The sequence below is a fragment of the Papio anubis genome, chromosome 6, assembly GCF_008728515.1.
Source record: "Papio anubis isolate 15944 chromosome 6, Panubis1.0, whole genome shotgun sequence".
In the NCBI taxonomy this organism is placed as follows: domain Eukaryota; kingdom Metazoa; phylum Chordata; class Mammalia; order Primates; family Cercopithecidae; genus Papio; species Papio anubis.
In genome coordinates, this window is record NC_044981.1 from 133,757,979 (window position 1) to 133,777,663 (window position 19,685).

At 36.4% G+C, this 19,685-nt stretch overlaps 1 protein-coding gene across 7 annotated transcripts in view; it reads right to left on the reverse strand.

The window, feature by feature from the left end:
* The window catches only part of LAMA2 (laminin subunit alpha 2), a 618,419-nt gene that overhangs the window by 462,495 nt on the left and 136,239 nt on the right, over window positions 1–19,685 (reverse strand). The gene's annotated exons all lie outside the window — the stretch shown is intronic.

The window sequence follows — 19,685 nt, forward strand, 5'->3', positions numbered from 1 at the left end:
AGTATATTGCCAGAAACAAACCATTATAGTAGTCCATGATCATACACCAGTAATTATGTCTTAGATATAATAGAAGTTTTTGACTTTCATAGATATAATCTCAGAGGTCCATCTAAGTGTAGGGCTGGGGAGATTTTTTTATTCCCTCTGAGAACCAAATTCAGTCTCTTTTCTTCCTGTAACTTAATGTCAATTGTGCTTCATACATGTCTAGCATTTGCATATTATAGACCCTTTTTCAATAACAGTATAGCAAAGTCACTCATCAAAAGCCACTCTTTAACTGAAAAATCTGTTCTTGGAGAAGGTACATTTGAGATTACAGATAATTTGACTCTATTTATGGAGAAATCATGCTGACCATCTAGGTTGTTTCCGCTCTATATATGTGCCAAGTAGGTCAATATCAATTCAACTTCTGATAGAAAGTCATTCCTCGCCGGGCATGGTGACTCACGCCTGTAATCCCAGCACTTTGGGAGGCTGAGGTGGGTGGATCACTTGAGGTCAGGAGTTCAAGACCAGCCTGGCCAACATGGTGAAACCCTGTCTCTACTAAAAGTACAAAAATTAGCAGGGCATGGTGGTGGGCGCCTGTAATCCCAGCTACTCAGAAAAGTTGAGCAGAATTACTTAGAAGACCAGGAGATAGAGTTGCAGTAAACTGAGATACATCACTGCCTCAGACTAGAGTGAAGAGAAGAACTCTATCCAGAAAAACAGAAAAGAGAGAGAGAAAAGGAAGGGAGGAAGGAAAGGAAGGAAGGAAGGAAGGAAGGAAGGAAGGAAGGAGAAAAAGGAAAAGGAAGAAGGAAGGAAGGAAGGAAGGAAAAGAAGGAAGGAAGGAAGGAAGGAAGGAAGGAGAAAAAGAAAGGAAGGAAGGAAGGAAGGAAGGAAGGAAGGAAGGAAGGAAGGAAGGAAGGAAGGAAGGAAGGAAGGAAGAGGAGGGAAGGAGGAAGGAGAAATAACTTTCTATTAATCTCAGCAATGTTATTTTACTGAGATCCCTAGATCTTGAATTTGTGCTTTCTGCCTTATCCTCAAAACTTGGCACATAGTAGGGACAGAGTAGCACTCAATGTATTTGTAAAATAAATGAATAATTAGATTATAAATATTGGACTCATAAATGTTTGTCTGTATCATCTGCATATAATAATAATAATTATAATCATAATAGCCAGCATCGTTGAATATTTGCAATGTGCCAGGCACTATTGTCAGACACTGTTCGTACATTATTTTTCTGCATGAACTGATTTGCTACACGAAACATCCACATGAGCTTCATACCACTATTATCTCTATTTTATTAAGAAGGTACAGAGGTGTTAGGTAACTCGTGCATGATTACAGCTAGCAAGTAGCAGAGCTATGATTTGAACCAAAGCAATCTGGCTCCAGAGTCTATCCTCTTAATCACTCCACTGAATGGCATCTACAATGTTGTATGAAACCAACATAGATCTAGTGCTACCTTGCGGACCTGGTTGGCCTTGGAATTGAAAGAAATAAAAAATTAAAAAAGAAAGTAAATTAGGAAAATTTTTATAATATTTGATCATTAGACTTGTATGTATTGATTATTACGATTTCTTTAAAGACAATAGTACAGTAAAAATGGCAATTATAAATAGTTTAAATCTTTATGGTAATCACTGTAAAAAATTCCACAGGAAAATGAATTCAAAAGATCAAGTGACGGTTCAGTTCTTGTCTCAGTCATGCTTAAGATCTCCCAAACAGCTGCACCCAAACTATCTGTTCTTTCTTTTCTCCCTCCCCATACATACATCTTTCAAATCCCTTGATTCTGCTCCTCCAAAATAGTGTTCCCCAGTTCTCATTTGGCCTCCTGCCTTGTGTTTTTCTCCAGCTAAAAGTTGAGGTTCCCAATTTTTCCTGATTTGTCAATGGTACCTACTTTTTCACTTAATCACTATCTCATTTATTATTCCTGATAAATTTACTCCTCTCTCATCTCTGTGCTCTCTGGCACCAACAAAATGAAACATTCTGTCAATGTGATATAAGGAAAGCTAATGTAATCTTTGGTTACAGAAATATTAAACATTCATAAAGTATTATTTATTTCATTAGAAAATGTAATGTTTTATAAAAAGTAGAGTACCACATAAAAGTTTTTACCTTTTTTCTTTTTATCTTTTCCATGATATAAGGCTTAGTGAAAACTGCCTAACAATTTTGTGAAGTTTATCAGGTTAACAATTTTGTGAAGTTTATCAGACCATCTAATTTAAAAATAATTAGATGGTCTCCATGCCGTTATCTATCTTAGACATTTTATTTTCTAGGTAAATAAATGATATATGATTAAATAAATAAAGTTTGTCTGTATATCTGTCTCTTCTGTCATTCATCACCATTTTGCATTTAACTGTACAACTATTCTTTCATCAAATATGTTTCGAGCACGTATCATGCCAGACAGTAAAGGATCTGAGAATAAAACTATTACTAAGATGGGCTTATCGGGAAGTAATCTTGAGCTCAATTTTCAAGGAGAAATAGAAGTTTATCTGTTAGGGAAAATGAAGAAAGTAAAACCAAACATATCAGGCAGAGGGAATGGCATATGAGTATGGTCTCTATGCTGAAAGCTTATGTGAATGATGAGTGAGTCAGAGTACTTGAATCTGTAATTGTTCAACATACAAGATTATGTAATTTTCTGGATATAGATGCGGATATATATACAGATACAGATAAGGTACACACTGAATATACATAATGGTTGATATGGTTTGGCTGTGTCCCTACCCAAATCTCATCTTGAATTATAGCTTCCATAATCCCCATGTGTTGTGGGAGGGACATGATGGGAGATATTTGAATCGTGGGGGCAGGGTTTTCTCATGCTGCTCTCGTGCTAGTAAATAAGTCTCATGATATCTGGCAATTTTATAAAGGGCCGTGCCCCTGCACATGCTCTCTTGCCTGCCACCATGTAAGAAGACCTGCCTTTGCTACTTCTTTGCCTTCCACCATGATTGTGAGGCCTCCCCAGCCATGTGGAAATGTAAGTCTATTAAATCTATTTTTCTCTATAAATTCTCCAGTCTCGTGTATGTCTTTATTAGCAGCATGAGAATGAACTAATACAATGGTGCATTTACATATTAACATAAACCACTGCTTATTTGTCACTGTTAGTAATTTGTTTTAGTGGATTTTTCTCCAGTTCTTTAAAATTTAATTTACAGTATAGAAAAATAGGTAGTAAGAACAAAGAGACATGCTGGGAATCTGTAAAATTATACTTCTCTTGCTGGCTTATATGATGAGTTTAAGTAGTCTAGCTCCATCTGCCCCCTTCAAAGACAGCCAGCATACTTACACAAAAGTCATCACAGGCAGGTGCTAACATTTCTAAAACTTCACCAGGGCATTGTCAGTTTTTCTCTTGAATTTTTGCCTCCTCCCTCAGCACTGACTAGTTTTGACCCTGACCATGGCCTCAGTCCTGTTTTGCAGGTATGGGTAAGACTCCCCGTGCCCTGCTTTGGTGAGCCTTGAAAGACCTGATTGGAGCATGCAAGACCTGTACTTTCCTAGGCCTGAGCAATCATGGGAGGAAAAGAACAGACCAGGGAAAAAGTATTTTCTTCATGTTGTATGTTCAGAAAATATAGAATTGGATTATACGCCAATTATCCCACATAATTAAATAATTAAAGAGAGCAAAATCATACAGCTACAAAGGGATTACAGAGTAGAAGAAACATTGATTCTGAAGCTATTCTATATTCTTCATATTATTTAATTCCCATATAACCCGTTGTATAAGTTTTATTAATTCCACTTTATAAATGAAGGAAGTGCAGCTCAGAGAAGATAAACGATATGCACAAAGTTATGAATTAGTAAGACTGATAACTATGATTTCAAGAGAACTCTGTAAAAAGCTTACAAGACTTCTTGTCAGGGCCTAAAGTAGAACCAAAATCCGGTCCTTGGCAAAGCTTATTTAAATCTTTAATAAAATAAGTAACTTATCCCTCAACAATCCATCATTGCTTCATAGAGTTTTCTAACCATAAAACTAAAGATACTAATAAAATTCACATTTAAGATCTTTCAATTCTTGTCTTTGATTTGTTTCTATTACAGTTGTTGATTATGTGCTCAAAAATTAACCTTTGCACAATTTAATTGCCTTGTTTTATGGTCAGGGAACAGTTGCTTTATGAAATTTCATCAGCTATTTTGCTGTTTATTTTTAAAAATCAGTTAAGCATATTGGTCAGTGAAGGTCTCCAGTTAGTTGCTAATGACCAGTTTGAAGAATGAATCAATATCTGAGCTTTTATTGAATCTTCAGCATGTCTTATTATAGATTGCAACCCATTTTCATTATATATTAAATCTATTATGCAGTGCCTACTTATTCCCATTCAAGAGCACCAAGGCAATATTTATTTCCATATTCAATATGTGTTACTTGGTTAAGATTATGTAAACATTAGGACTGTAAATGAACTATAAATAACTGACGAACCTTTAGAGAGTATTGACTTACAGCTTCTTAACTCAATTTAAGGTCCTGCAATGTTAATGACATAAATGCCAGTGATCATTATCCATACAACCATGATTGACATTTTTTTTCTGCATAGCACTAGACTAAATTAGTTGGAGTTCTGGTTATAAGGAACAATGTCTGAACAAAAAATCAAACAATATTCTGTTTATACTAAATATTTTATTAGAGATTAGACTATTCATATAATATATAGAATAATATATTCTGTTCTATAGCATATATATATATGTGGTAACAGAATATCTAGAAAAAGGCTAACTATATCATGTGAAAAATTGAAATTCTGCTACAATATGGCAAACATTTGAAAAAAATCACCCAATTTCCACTGTTTTTATTTGGATGTGTTTATACTGTATTTGCTTTCTCAAATAATGTAGTATGTTCATACATGTTGGCATGATTTTGATGATCTACATTCTCAAAATGCCACTTTTTGGTTTCAAATGGCAGAAGCATTTTAAAATCTACTTATGGAGGTTCTATTTTTAATAATTGTGAAGTAGCTTTTATCGGAGCAAAGCTCCCATAGATAACAGCTATAAATCCTGTGTATATATTTAGTGTATATATATATACACACACACACACACATATATGTATATATATATACACAGCAAACACCAGATACCTGGAGTGCACCCAAGAACAGGTAAGCCAGGAGGGCTATGAATACTTAGAAGGAAAAGGCACTGGATGGCTAAAACTCAAATAGAAAAACCCACAGTTTTACTGGCTTGAAGAACTAGTCAACAAAACTAAAAATAGCCACAGCAGCTGTAAAGAGAGGGCCACAGAAAGGGAGCCTCAATCTGTGCATAAACTCTGTCCAAATTGCTCAATGATGCCATACCTACACATGCCCTAGGCAGATTCCAAGTAGCCCAACTAGGACTGAAAAACTGAACAGAGATTTTAGGTCCTGCACTCTACAGGAAAGTAAAAAGTTTGGTCCCAGTTAAGTTAACCAACTGATGCAACAACAAAAAAGAATGAGTGAGTGCTCTTCAGAGGAACATAACAAAACCCAGAGTTTCTACAATATACTATTCATGACATCCAGGTTGCAATTTTAAATAAATAAATAAATAAATAAATAAATAAAAAATAAAAAACACCTAGACATATAAGGAAGCAATACAAACTAACTCATACTTATGAGAAAAAGCAATCAATGGAGACTATACTGAGATCAAACAGATGTTAGAATAAGCAAACAAGCATCTTCAAGCGGCTTTTAAACTATACTCAAGGACACATACACACACAAAATTATTGTACCAAAAAAGAAATAGTAACAACAAAAAAATTGAATATTTTTCGGCCGGGCGCGGTGGCTCAAGCCTGTAATCCCAGCACTTTGGGAGGCCGAGACGGGTGGATCACGAGGTCAGAAGATCGAGACCATCCTGGCGAACACGGTGAAACCCCGTCTCTACTAAAAAATACAAAAAACTAGCCGGGCGAGATGGCGGGCGCCTGTAGTCCCAGTTACTTGGGAGGCTGAGGCAGGAGAATGGCGTAAACCCGGGAGGTGGAGCTTGCAGTGAGCTGAGATCCGGCCACTGCACCCCAGCCCGGGCGACAGAGCGAGACTCCGTCTCAAAAAAAGAAAAATTGAATATTTTTCAATTCAATATTGAATTCTGTAACTGAAAAATGTAACACAGTATCTAGAATTAAATTCTGTAACTGAAAAATGTAACACAGTATCTAGAATTTAAAAAAATCCACTATATGTGATTAATAGAAAATTGGAGATGATAAAAGAAAGTATAAGTACACTTGAAGTCAATAGACTTTTTCCTTCTTAAATTCTTTTAAAGGCATGTTAATATTTAAGGCAAAAATCACATCATTGCCTATGTTTGTAAATAGAATATATATGACAACTATAATGAAGAAATGGTGGGTGAGAGATCACGGTAACTGGACCTATATATTGGCAAAGTTCTCATGTTTTAGATTAAATGGCATTATATTAAAGAGATTGACAACACGAAATATTAAAAAGTTTGTGGAAGAACTGAAAGTCTGCTGCATTGCTATTGGGAATGTAAATTAGCATAACCTTTTTAGAAAACAGGTAGTTTTTAATAATTACAAAAGCCCTTCATATTTTCCCCTGTTAGGTACATATCCAAGATAAACGACACTACATGTCCATAAAAAGACCTAAACAAAAATATTCATAGAAGTTTTTATCATAATAGCCAAACCTGTAAACACCTTAGGTTTCCATGAAATGGGAGAAATGATACAAAAACTGTGGTGTATTTAAACAATGAAATACTATTCAACATAAAAATGGAACAAATTACTGATACACACAACAACGCTGATGATTCCAAAAAGGATTATGCCACATAATAGAAGTTTACACCAAAGAGTGGATACTCTATTATTCATTTATATGATCTTTTTAAACATACCTAATCTTTTGGGAAAATAAAATAGGAAAAATGGTTGCCTTTGGGGACTTGGGGGCAGAGTCTGACTGGGAAGGGGCATAAAGAAAATTTCTGGGATGATGATAATATTCTTGATAGCAGTTTGTATTATAATGGTGTATGTATTTGTTAATTAAATATTACATTCAGTGAGTGAATGTTACACTGGGTGATAATTTATGCATTTCAAAGTAGATAAATTTGAGCTTGAAAAGAACTATAGCAATATTTAACTCCAGTTAACAATATTCATGATCATGTGTATAGGAATGAGGTTTGCAATATATTAAAAGATAAAATGGATTTATGGGTAGATATGCTCAGATGGATAGATGTGTGATAAAGCAAATATAGCCACATGTTAATTTATCATTATTATTATTATTATTATTATTTTTATTTTTATTATTGACATAGAGTCTTGCTCTGTCGCCCAGGCTGGAGTGCAGCTGTACGATCTCAACTCACTGCAACCTCCACCTCTCAGGTTCAAGTGATTCTCCTGCCTCAGCCTCCCGAGTAGCTGGTATTGCAGGCACCTGCCACCACACCCAGCTATTTTTGGTATTTTTAGTAGAGACGGGGTTTTGCCCTATTGGCCTGACTTCAACTGATTCACCTGCCTCAGACTCCTAAAGTGTTAGGATTACAGGCATGAGTCACCGCACCTGGCATTAACTATTATTATTTTTTGAGACAGGGTCTCATTCTGTTGCCCAGGCTGGAGTGGAATGGCATGATTATAATACTTCACCGTAACCTTGAACTCCCGGGCTCAAGCAATCCTCCTGCCTCAGCTTCCTGAGTAGCTATAACTACAGGCATGCAGCACTGTGCTGGGCTTTTTTTTTTTTTTTTTTTTTTTTTGGTAGAGACATGGTCTCACTATGTTGCCTGTGCTGGTCTCAAACTCCTGCCCTCAGGCAATTCTCCCACCTCAGCCTCCCTAATCACTGGGATTACAGGCATGAGGCACTATACTTGGCCTAATTTTAGAATCTATATTTCGAGTATGTAGTGTTCACTGTATGATTCTTTCAACCTTACCATCTGCATGAAAATTTTCAAAATAAAATGTTGGTCAAAAAAAATCTATAGAAATATGACACATATGTAAGATTTATCTCATTAATTGGATTTTATGTATTTTCAATATCAGTATCAATATAAAGTTAGATTGACATTTCTTAAATCAACTGTAGAAAAGGATGTTGGATACAGCAAAGGAAAACTATCTTTTCAACTTCCTTCAGAATCAGAGGAACTGGGCAAAAAGATAGTCCTGGAGGAACAAAATTGCTGAGTTTTTCCAAGAAACCCACAGGCCTGCAATCAGCAGGTGACTATTTCTCTTGTACAGTTTTCCAGTTCTTTAATCTCATATAAATGAAGAACTTGCACTTAGAATCATGTCTGATGCGTAAGTGTTTTCTTTTGAAGCACTATACAAGTCAATGAGAAATTCACTGAACCATTAAGGGGTCTGCTGTGTGGCATAGGGAAGGCTACTTCCTTAGGCTTCAGGCAGGCAAAGTTCCTCTAGGTGATGAAGAAGAAGGATGTTGTCTGGTGGCAAGAAGAATTTAGTTCAAAGAAGCCTAGTTCAAACTTGAATTTTACAAATGAAGAAACAAATGCCCAGAATTTAAATGGCACAGCTGGTTTTCAAACACAGTTTCCAAGATTCCAAATGAGTGAAAATTTTATTGTTAAAGATCTACTGTGTTTCACTCTCCTTCCTACTCTAAACCAAAACATTTATCACCTCCTGCATCATTCCTGAGTCTTATGCCATCTAGTTCTACCTTCTATAAACACACTCATGGGCCAACTTTCATCATAGCTTTACAAGTTCTATGATATATTTCCAAATTTCTCAATTTTAAGAAAGTACTCCTCTTTGCAAGTGAAGCCTTGGTTTCCTCTGGCAGTGACACCACTTCTGCAGATCTCCTCAATGGATTCATAAAATCACTGGGGAAAGACAAGTAGCCTCCTGAAGGCCACTTACAAATCAGTTTCTTTCATTGTCACTCAATAGTTTCATTTCTTTTCATTTGTTTAATTTTTTTAAGACAGGATCTCACTCTGTTGCCCAGGCTGGAGTGCAATGGCATGATCATGGCTCACTGAAGCCTCTACCTCCTAGGCTCAAGTGATCCTCTTGCCTGAGCATCCGGAGTAGCTAGAACTACAGGTGAAAGTCATCATATCCAGCTAATTTCTATTTTTAAAAAAAAATATTGTAAAGATGAATCTTGCTCTGTTGCCCAAGTTGATCTCAAACTCCTGGCCTCAAGTGATCCTCCCACTTCGACCTTCCAAACTGTTGAGATTACAGGCATGAGCCATCATGCTTGCCCAATAACTTCTTTTTGAAAAGTCCAAATAATCCACCCTTTCCACATACTCATCTCCATTATTGGCTGACTTCATGAAGACTGTCCACAAAAATATTGGTACCTAATTCACAGTCATCTTTGTTCCTGAAATTTCTGTCATTCTTTCTAGGTAGATAAACATCAACCAGCATGAATAAAATGTGACTCCACAGAAACCAGAAAATGTTAAAAGATACTTTGTGAACAAGTATGTCTTACTTTTCCCCATTCTAAGATTTCTGCTTCCAGTTTAATTACTTTTTGTCTCTACCTCAAATTCAGCTACACACACCACTCCCCTACCACACACACATCAACGTTTATATTCAGATATCCTAACCTTACTTTACATTTATTATAGTAGCATCCTAACCCAGGGTCCCCAACCCCCAGGCTGTGGACCAGTACCAGCCTGTGGCCTGTTAGGAACAGGGCCGCACAGCACGAGGTGAGTGGCTGGCAAACAAGCATTACTATCTGAGCTCTGCCTCCTGTCAAATAAACAACAGCATTAGACTCTCACAGGAGCATGAACTGTATTGTGAACTGTGCATGCGGGGGATCTAGGTTACGAGCTACTTAGAAGAATCTAGTGCCTGATGATCTGAGGTGGGACAGTTTCATCCTGAAACCATCTGCCCCTACCCCTGTCAATGGAAAAATTGTCTTCCACAAAACTGGTCCCTGGCGTCAAAAAGGTTGCGCACCACTGTCCTTCCCAGTCTTCCTGCATGACTCCACTCCCATTAATCTTCCCCATTGTTGAAATTATCTTCCCCAAAACTCACTTCCTTGTTTAAAGACTTTTGTGAGTTGCCTATCACCTGTAGTGTAGTAGACAAACTCCTTGGTGATCTCAGCATTTATAATCAGGCCCCCTTTCTACCTGTCTGAACTCATCTGTTGCTATCCTCCTCCATGCATTCTTATACATCTAGTTAACTGATATCTTCCTATTTACAAATATAGCAGGCATTTTGAAAATGCTTTGTGATGACATTATCTTGTCTCTTCAACAAAGAATGTTCTCCTTTTTTGTTGCATGGTCATCTTTCATGACCTAGCTCAAATATTCCCTGCTCTGTGAAAGTGTTTTCTGACTTTGCCCCACAGAATTTTCTGTTTCTTTCTCGGTGTCCATATACTACTTAGTTGATATTTAGTAGAACCCTCACCATACTGTAACTTTAATATTTTTTACAGTGGCTCTCTAGTCTATAAAATTACTGAGGGCATGGATAACACTAGCTGGAATATATTGCCACTCAAATTTAAATTTGCTGAATGAGAATAAGTACATGCACTGTATAATCTTTCTTGAGAAAATTATGGCAAATGAAGGCCATTAAACTAATCAGACCCTTAATTTGGTGGAAATGTAGAACTGTTTTGGTACACTAGCTAAGTGGAAATATTCAAAGAGAAAGCCAACCTGTATGAAAAATGTGGCAGACCTTCATCATTTCTTGATTGTCCAACATTCATCCTCCATTTCTTTTTTTGAGTAATTGGCATTGTGTTTACTATTGAGGGTATGCAGTGTCCTGCCTCCTGCCAAGGAAGCGTAAATAGAGGAGACTTTTTTTCTCCCTACCCTATAGCAATTAGGGCATGTGCACGTGACTTTGGCCTAGGAATTTGACTCTTGAGCATGTGAAGCACAGACTAGAGAGATAAGGAAAATCAGATAATGATAGTGGCAGAGATAGTCAGTCATATCAGAGGAATGAAAGAGGAAGTAGTGATGGCGGCAGCAGTAAGCAATGACTATTCTGTACACGTATCAAAACCTAGGGATGACCTTGATGTCTGTCATCTTCTCACTCTGGTTTTCAAATTTTCCCATCAATTCTGCAAGTTATATGATATATTTCAAATGTATTTCAGCTTAAGTAAAATAGTATTGGTGATTTCTGTTGCTTGTGATCAAGAAGGAAGATGGATATAAATATCACATGTTATGTACACACTCACAGACACACACACAGCGTGAAGCTAGAAAGATTAAGAGAGAATAACTTGATTATAACTGACAAAATGAATAAATATGTATACAGTTGCTTCATTTAAATATCTATAGAAAAAATGTGAAGGGAAAACGGTAGTGACACTACTCACAGCAATTATACAAAGACTCAATGGTTATACAATGACCATGATCAGAAGTGAACATAGTGTCACTTCAGGAATTCTGTTTCACAGTGAAAATGTCCATCTAGTTATTTTTCAATGTGCTCTTTATTTTCACTATCTTTAACTGTGTAAAATTTGATAAATCATCATTTTAAAATGACCTCTATAAAGCTCACATCTTTAAAGAAAATCTTTCTAATGTAGTCTAGCACAAAATTTTAAAAATATATTTTCTTGTTTTATCAGCTTAAATATCAAACTAAATGAATATTGTGGAGTAGCTGTGTTCATTGTTTGCATCTGGCATATTATTATATTTTTAACTAACATGCAGAGATACCAATAGATACTTATACACACACGTGTATGTATTTCTCAAATAATGTCTCAACATTTATAGTCAAGTTTGTAAAGACCACCAATAATGTAACTGATAACTGATGATAGCTGGAGTCTTTCTATGGAAAAGCCATTCAGTCAATGAAACAATTCACTTCAATATATTAATTTTAAAATAACCTCTAAGATATCATATATTGTTTACAAGAATACATGGCAGATTCTCATTCTTTCTCTCTGTCTCTGTCTCTCTCTCTTCCTCTCTCTCTCATCTTACTCTTTAGACAATATTTCTCCTGCTAGTTCATGCCAAGCACCTATCACCTCTCAGAGGAATAAAATCAAAATTTGTGTTTGAATGATTCTAACGTTCCATTTCAGCTTCTAGGTCTACGGAGCATTTTGAAAAATATTCATGCAAGCAGAGATGTTTCCAAGTGATTCAATACTTAAAAGACAAAAGAGAATACACCAATTTAAAATGTTCTAAGACCTATCAAGGAAGAAAAGGAGATACTTGACTGCTGAAATCCTGAGCTATGTGGGTGTGTCAGAGCATATTGATATAAAACAAAAATGGCACAAAGCAAAATGTGGAAGAGAATGATTTCCCGCTGTGCACTGCAGACAGCAAATTAATGTATTTGATCCACAATGCAGATGAAGGGTTTAATAGATCTGGAAAATCAGCCCAATTTGAATCATAGCTGTCCTGAAACAACAATGCATAAGAGATGGGCGGGCGGGGGGGTGGGGGGAAATAATGTTGAATCCAGTTGTTCAGAAGCAAACAAAACCAAAGAGAGCATGTATTCTATTCCTGTTTATAGGATTTTCAGTTTGTCTTGTACTGTTGGTTAGATATGCCCTTTTCAGCTTCCAAAATAAAACAGTATTTTTGGAGGCTTCTGAGCTGCTATGGGCTCTTTTCTTCTTCTTTTTTTCTTTAATCAGAAAAAGTAGTACATGCTTCTCTGTGGAATTAATTTTTAAAATTGTTTACTGTCTTCCTTCCAAACAGATTACAGTGAAAATGTTACATATTTTTATTTTAACCAAAGAGAAAATCAACAGAGCTAACCATACATGCTTCAATGGATCTTAGGCATGTTTATAGAATACCAGTGTTTTCTCTGTGTAGTAGATACCCCAAATAAAAGAAAGGCTACAAGGTCCACTGTGGACTCAAACGTCATCTTAGCCACTTGGTCCAGCTAAGCAGTATTAGATTTTATTAAATCCCCAACAAAGGACACCATTCATCTAATTAAGATAGGATTACACCATAAATTTGCTGTGATTAAAATTTAGACATACATAAGAAAATAACTAGTAAAAGTGAAATACCTAGGAATACATTTAACCAAGGAGGTAAAAGATCTCTACCAGGAATTGATTATTATTTCTTCAAAACACTGATGAAAGAAATCATAAATGACATGGACAAGTGGAAAAACATTCCATGCTCATGGATAGAAAGAATCAATATCATTAAAGTGACTACGCTACCCAAAAGAATCTACAGATTCAGTGCAATCCCTATCAAATTTCCAATGTCATTTTTCACAGAATTAGAATAAACAATTCTAAAATTAATATGGAAACAAAAAAGAGCCCAAATAGCCAAAGCAAAAAGATTCTAAGCAAAAAGATCAATGCTGGGGGCATCACATTACCTGACTTCACACTATGCTCTGAGACTATGAGGCTATAGTAATCAAAAAAGCATGGTAATGGTATAAAAATGGCACATACGGCAATGAGACAAAATAGAGAATGCAAAGATAAATCCATATTCCTATAACTAATCTTTGACAAAGTCAATACAAATAAGCAATGGGGAAAGGACTCCCTATTTAATGACTGGCTAGCACTATGCGGAAGAATGAAACTGGACCCTATGTGTCACTATATACAAAAATTAACTCAAGATCAATTAAAGACTTAAATGCAAGACCTGAAACCATAAAAAGAAAACCTGGGAGCAATTCTTCTGGACATTGGCCTAGGTAAAGAATTAATGACTAAGACTAATTGCAAAAGCAAATGCAACAGAAACAAAAATGAACAAATGGGACTTAATTAAAGTAAAGAGCTTTTGCACAGCAAAGAAACAATTAACAAAAATAAACAGACAACTGCAGAATGGGAGAAAATATTTGTAAACTGTGCATCTGACAAATGACTAATATCCAGAAACTATAAGAAACTTAAACAAATCAACAATAAAAAAAAACAAATAGCTCCATTAAAAGTGGGCAAAGGAAATTAACAGACACTTCTAAAAAAAAAAAAAAAAAGAAGTAAGTAAAGACATACAAGTGGCCAAAAAGCAAATGAAAAAATGCTCAGTATCACTAATCATCAGGGAGATGCAAATTAAAACCATGTGAGATACCTCACACAAATTAGAATAGCTAGTATTAAAAAGTCAAAAAATATTAGATGTTGGTGAGGTTGCAGAGAAAAGGGAATGCTTGTACACTGTTGGTGGGAATGTAAATTAGTTCAACCCCTACGGAAATCAGTATGGAGATTTCTTAAAGAATGAAAAAGAGAACTACTATTTGATATAGAAATCCCACTACTGGGTATCTACCCAAAGGAAAATAAATAACTATATCAAAAAGACACCTACATTTGTGTGTTTGTTGCAGCACTATTCACAATAGCAAAGTCATGGAATCAATCTATGTGGTCAACAATCTATGTGTTGGTTGGACAAAGAAAGTGCGGTGTATGAACACCATGGACTACTAAGCAGCCACAAAAAAGAATGAAATCACATCCTTTGCAGCAACATGGATGGAGCTGGAGGCTATTATCCTAAATGAAATAACTCAGAAGCAGAAAATTGAATACCACATTTTCACTTGAAAGTGGGAGCTAACCAATGGATACACATGGAAATGAAGATGGAAAAAATAGACACCTAGGAATACAAAAGAGAAGAAGCTGAGAGAGGAATGAGGACTGAAAAATTACTGACAGAATATATTGTTCACCATTTGGGTGATGGGTTCACTAGAAGCCTAAACCTCACCATTACACAATATACCCATGTCACAAACCTGCACATGTATCCCCTGAATCTAAAATTAAAAAAAGAAAAAAGAAAAAAAAAAGCTGTCATGATAATTCAGATTTCTTGTAGGAACATTAATGGCTACATCAGGAAGGACATAATAGTGCACCTCTATAACAGTGACTTCAAATAACATGTTCGTACTTCAACTTACCCAAACTCCTCCAAGTATTTGTTAAAACACCTGTAACCAATCACTTTATGCTTAATAAATTAGAATTGACTACCCTGCCTCAGATCAAAAAGACCTCTTGAAGTGCAAAAAAACTCCAAAAAACCAAAGCAACAAAACACAAAAGTTAGCAAAAGATCATATCTAGACTGTGATTAAACAGATTTTTGTCTAACTTCAAATCTATTTTCCCAAGAAACAGGTTCATACTACACCCTGCTTCTGTCATTTATTGAGTACTTACTATCTAGGGGGCACTTCTCTGGTCACACCATTTTCAGTCTTTACAATTTGCATTGAAATCTCATCCATCACCCATTTAAAATTAGAGTCCTTGAATTGCTTTGTTTTGGTTTATGTTCCACTTGTAGAACAATTCTAAATCATCCTAAAGTCTTTCAGAATCATTATGAGAAAAAGAAAAAAAAAAGAAAAGAAAACATAGCTGGGGCACTTATTTGGAATGTTCCAGCATAAGGGTACCCAAAATATTCATTGAGGGGGTGGCAGTTGGAGAGAAATAGACTGCTTCCAAGCTTCTTCCAACCTCACTTCATCAATATCAGTGGAACATATGTTCAGTATCTGCTCTCTTCTGTCTGCTTTCCAAAATCAAGCCTATAAACTAGATGTCTCTTTGGCAGGTTAGTGTGTAAACTCAAAATATAAAGCAAGGAGAGGAAGTGCAAAACAGTTTCAAGCCACGGAAAATGAAATTTAGAACCTTAAACCAAAAAAAGGTATTTGTGATATAGAAAACCAAAAAAATTTAGGGCTGTGTCTACAGTTAATAATTCAAAAGTAAAAACAAAACAATGATAAATCTCTAAACTAATTGCTATGCTAGGAGCATGAGCTTATATTCATGTTCCTCAAACAAAAATATCAGAAGAGATTCATGTACGCTTTGATGAATGCAACAGCATCAGGAATGATGCTGTTCCCCATGGACCCTCCCTACTCCTTAAGTACAGCTTGACAATTTCCTATCTCTAGTGATAAAACACACATAAAAACACTGTTCCACATTATGTTTTCTCTGGCTTAAAAGACTTAGACAAAATGAAACAGAAAAGTCACATTCATTTACTTTATTCTTTTCTTTTTTTTTTTTTTTTTTTTACTAGTAACTATTAGCATTCCTCAAGGCTTAATCCTGGATCATTTTATTATTTCATTCTTCTCTTCCCCAAATCTTATCCACTTCCAACCTATTTACACACCATCTGTAGAGTCAATAACTCCCAAGGTATATCTCCAGACCAGATATCTTTCTGAAAGTATAGACCTATATATCCAAATGTCTGGTTAAATCTCCACTTTTTTAGATGTCTCAGGAACATCACAAATTCAATATTACTCTCCAAAGTAGAGTTTATGGTTTTCAGTGTTCCAATCCCCACCCGAAGGGACACCCAGGATTAGCTACTCCTGAATTCTCTCAAGCTCAACACATTTTACTTTACCCACCCAGTGTCTCGTAGAGAAAACTGGGAGTCATTACTGATGCCATTGCATCATTTAATGTTATTCTAACTCCAAAATAAATTTCAGATCCATCTGCTTCTCTCCAGGGTCACTGCCAATACTTGGGGCCAAGTCACAAGCGTTTGTAACATCTGGACGTCTGCAATAGCCTCCTAATGGCCTGCTGACTACCCTTATCCTTTCTTTAGCCCCCCCCCCCCCTTTTTTTTTTTTTTTTTTTTTAACATAGCGAGTTTTCTTAAGATTCAAATCTGATCAAGTCAGTCTTCTTAAAAGTAGATCCCAATTGTACCTAGGTTAAAATTCAAAACGATTATCCTGGCTTACAATAGCCTCTCATCACATTCAAAGAATACTACCTTTAGTCCATTTCTACAATAAGGCTCTGCTTTTCCCTTCCTTAGGGCTTGTCTAGAAATCTCTGTTCCTTAACTCTCCCTCACTCCACATACCTTCCTATTGTTCACAAGTGTTTCTTCCTTGTCTTATTTCCTCCATGAGGGCTTTGCTAACGCTTTGTAAACAGGTCCTTCATTACAGCCCCTAATTCTGCCTTATTTTTCTTGCATAGCACTGATTACAAGGTTTAATTTTAAATTATAATTATCTATCGAAGGTCTAGCTTCCTTCCTGGAATGTAAGCTTCATGATGGGAGAGACTATGTATGTTTTGTTTACCTTGTTCATCACTGTATTCTCAGAGCCTACCACCGGGCTGGACACATAAAGGGATTCTCCAATAAGAAATTCCTATCAGAGGCCGGGTGCGGTGGCTCACGCCTGTAATCCCAGCACTTTGGGAGGTCGAGGCGGGCGGATCATGAGGTCAGAAGATCGAGACCATCCTGGCTAACACGGTGAAACCCTGTCTCTACTAAAAATACAAAAAAATTAGCCCGGCGTGGTGGTGGACGCCTGTAGTCCCAGCTACTCAGGAGGCTGAGGCAGGAGAATGGCGGGAACCCGGGAGGTGGAGCTTGCAGTGAGCCGAGACCCGGCCACTGCACTCCAGCCTCGGCAACAGAGTGAGACTCCCTCTCAAAAAACAAAAAAAGAAAAAGAAATTCCTATCAGAGGCCGGGTGCGGTGGCTCACTCCTGTAATCCCAGCACTTTGGGAGGCCGAGGCGGGCAGATCACGAGGTCAAGAGATCGAGACCATCCTGGCTAACATGGTGAAACCCCATCTCTATTAAAAGTACAAAAAATTAGCCAGGTGTGGTGGCGGGCGCCTATAGTCGCAGCTACTTGGGAGGCTGAGGCAGGAGAATGGCGTGAACCCGGGAGGCAGAACTTGCAGTGAGCTGAGATTGCGCCACTGCACTCCAGCCTGGGCGGCAGAGCGAGACTCTGTCAAAAAAAAAGAAAAAGAAAAAGAAAGAAAGAGAGAGAGAGAGAGAGAGAAAAGAGAGAGAGAGAAAGAAAGAAAGAAATTCGTATCAGAGGATGGGCCTGGTGGCTCACGCCTGTAATCCCACTTTGGTAGGCCAAGGCAGGAGGATCACCGGAGTAGGAATTCAAGACCAGGCCGGCCAACATGGCCAAACCCCATCTCTACTAAAAATACAAAAATTGGCCAGGCGTGGTGGCGCATGTACGCCTGTAATCCCAGCTACTCAGGAGGATAAAGCAGGAGAATCATTTTGAACCCGGGAGGTAGAGGTTGCAGAAATCGTGCCACTGTACTCCAGCCTGGAAAGCAGAGTAAGACTCCATTTCAAAAAAAAAAAAAAAAAAAACAGAAGAAAAGAAATTCATATCAAGATTTAGTACATAAATTGTGTGCCTGTTCTGGAGACATGGCAAACTTTCTTTTGTCAGAAAATAAAAAGACTAAAACACGAAACCAAACAACACAATAAAAATAACGTTTAAAAAACGATGCAAGTATTGTTTTAGTGACTTGGAAGGCCAGAAATAATGTTAGCATCAAAGACTAAAACCATTATTTCCTTAAAATTTATTGTGTGAATTGTCTTTCTAAACCCATACCACTACCCTCTGGATAGTTTACACATTCCATCTGGAAAATAAACAAAACATTTTATCTTTTGTTTGTCTTTTTCTGAGTCACTTTGAATTCTCTATGGGACTAGGTTGGTTTGGTTGATGAAATAGGAGTTTGATTGCTTAAATGATGCATTTTGCAGTATTCCAGTCTATTCCCCCCACTCCCAGCTTCTGGAATTTCTATATTGCATTATCACTTTCAAATTACACCAGGCCTCAGCCTAATGCATAGAGTAAAGAATTAGAATGAGTGTTGCATGAAAAAGTACTTCAGAGCTGACTCAAGCATCTAATTCTGTTTTATGCTATAAAAGCAAATTCTATGCAGCTTTAGTATATCTATGAAAATACTTGTTTTATAGACAAATTTTTTCAAAGTGAGATTTGACAGTGTTTATAGCAAAACACTTTGTTCTCTAGCAGCTGTTTGAACACACACATAAATATGCAGGAAAACCCACAAATATTCTGTTTCCTCTTGTAAATATTTTAAGTAAAAAGTCAGCATTTTACAGTCATTCAGCATAGTATTGGTAATAATTCTTTTTATTTAGCAAGCACATATAAACTCTCAGATATAATGAGTTTTTGTCAGAATTTTATTTTTGCCTTTTTTTTTGGACCAATATTCTATAACCATTAAACTCTAAGTTCCTTGAAGGCAGAAGCCATGATTCATTAATCTTTTTATTTTCAGAGACAATTAGAGTCACTGACATCAAATAAGTGCTCAGTAAAATATTCATAAAATTAATAAATGACCTCAAATTTTGTGAATCAATTTAATCATATGAGTTCTAACATGAAAAAAATTCTTCACGGAAAATATTTGTTTTAGTTTATCTGGTCTTCTAAAACAAACAAACAAACTCCAAAACCGTAAGCCTTTCTTTGTCACATGTTATGTACAATTAATGTTGGTTTGGGTAATGCAGTTCATTGACCATAATAAATGTGTAGCACTGAACTCTACAAAGTATTTTCACTTTATCCCTTGATTCTTCCAACAAAGTTACAACATAGATGGGATAGGCATTACTTGCTCAATATCACAGATAAAATAA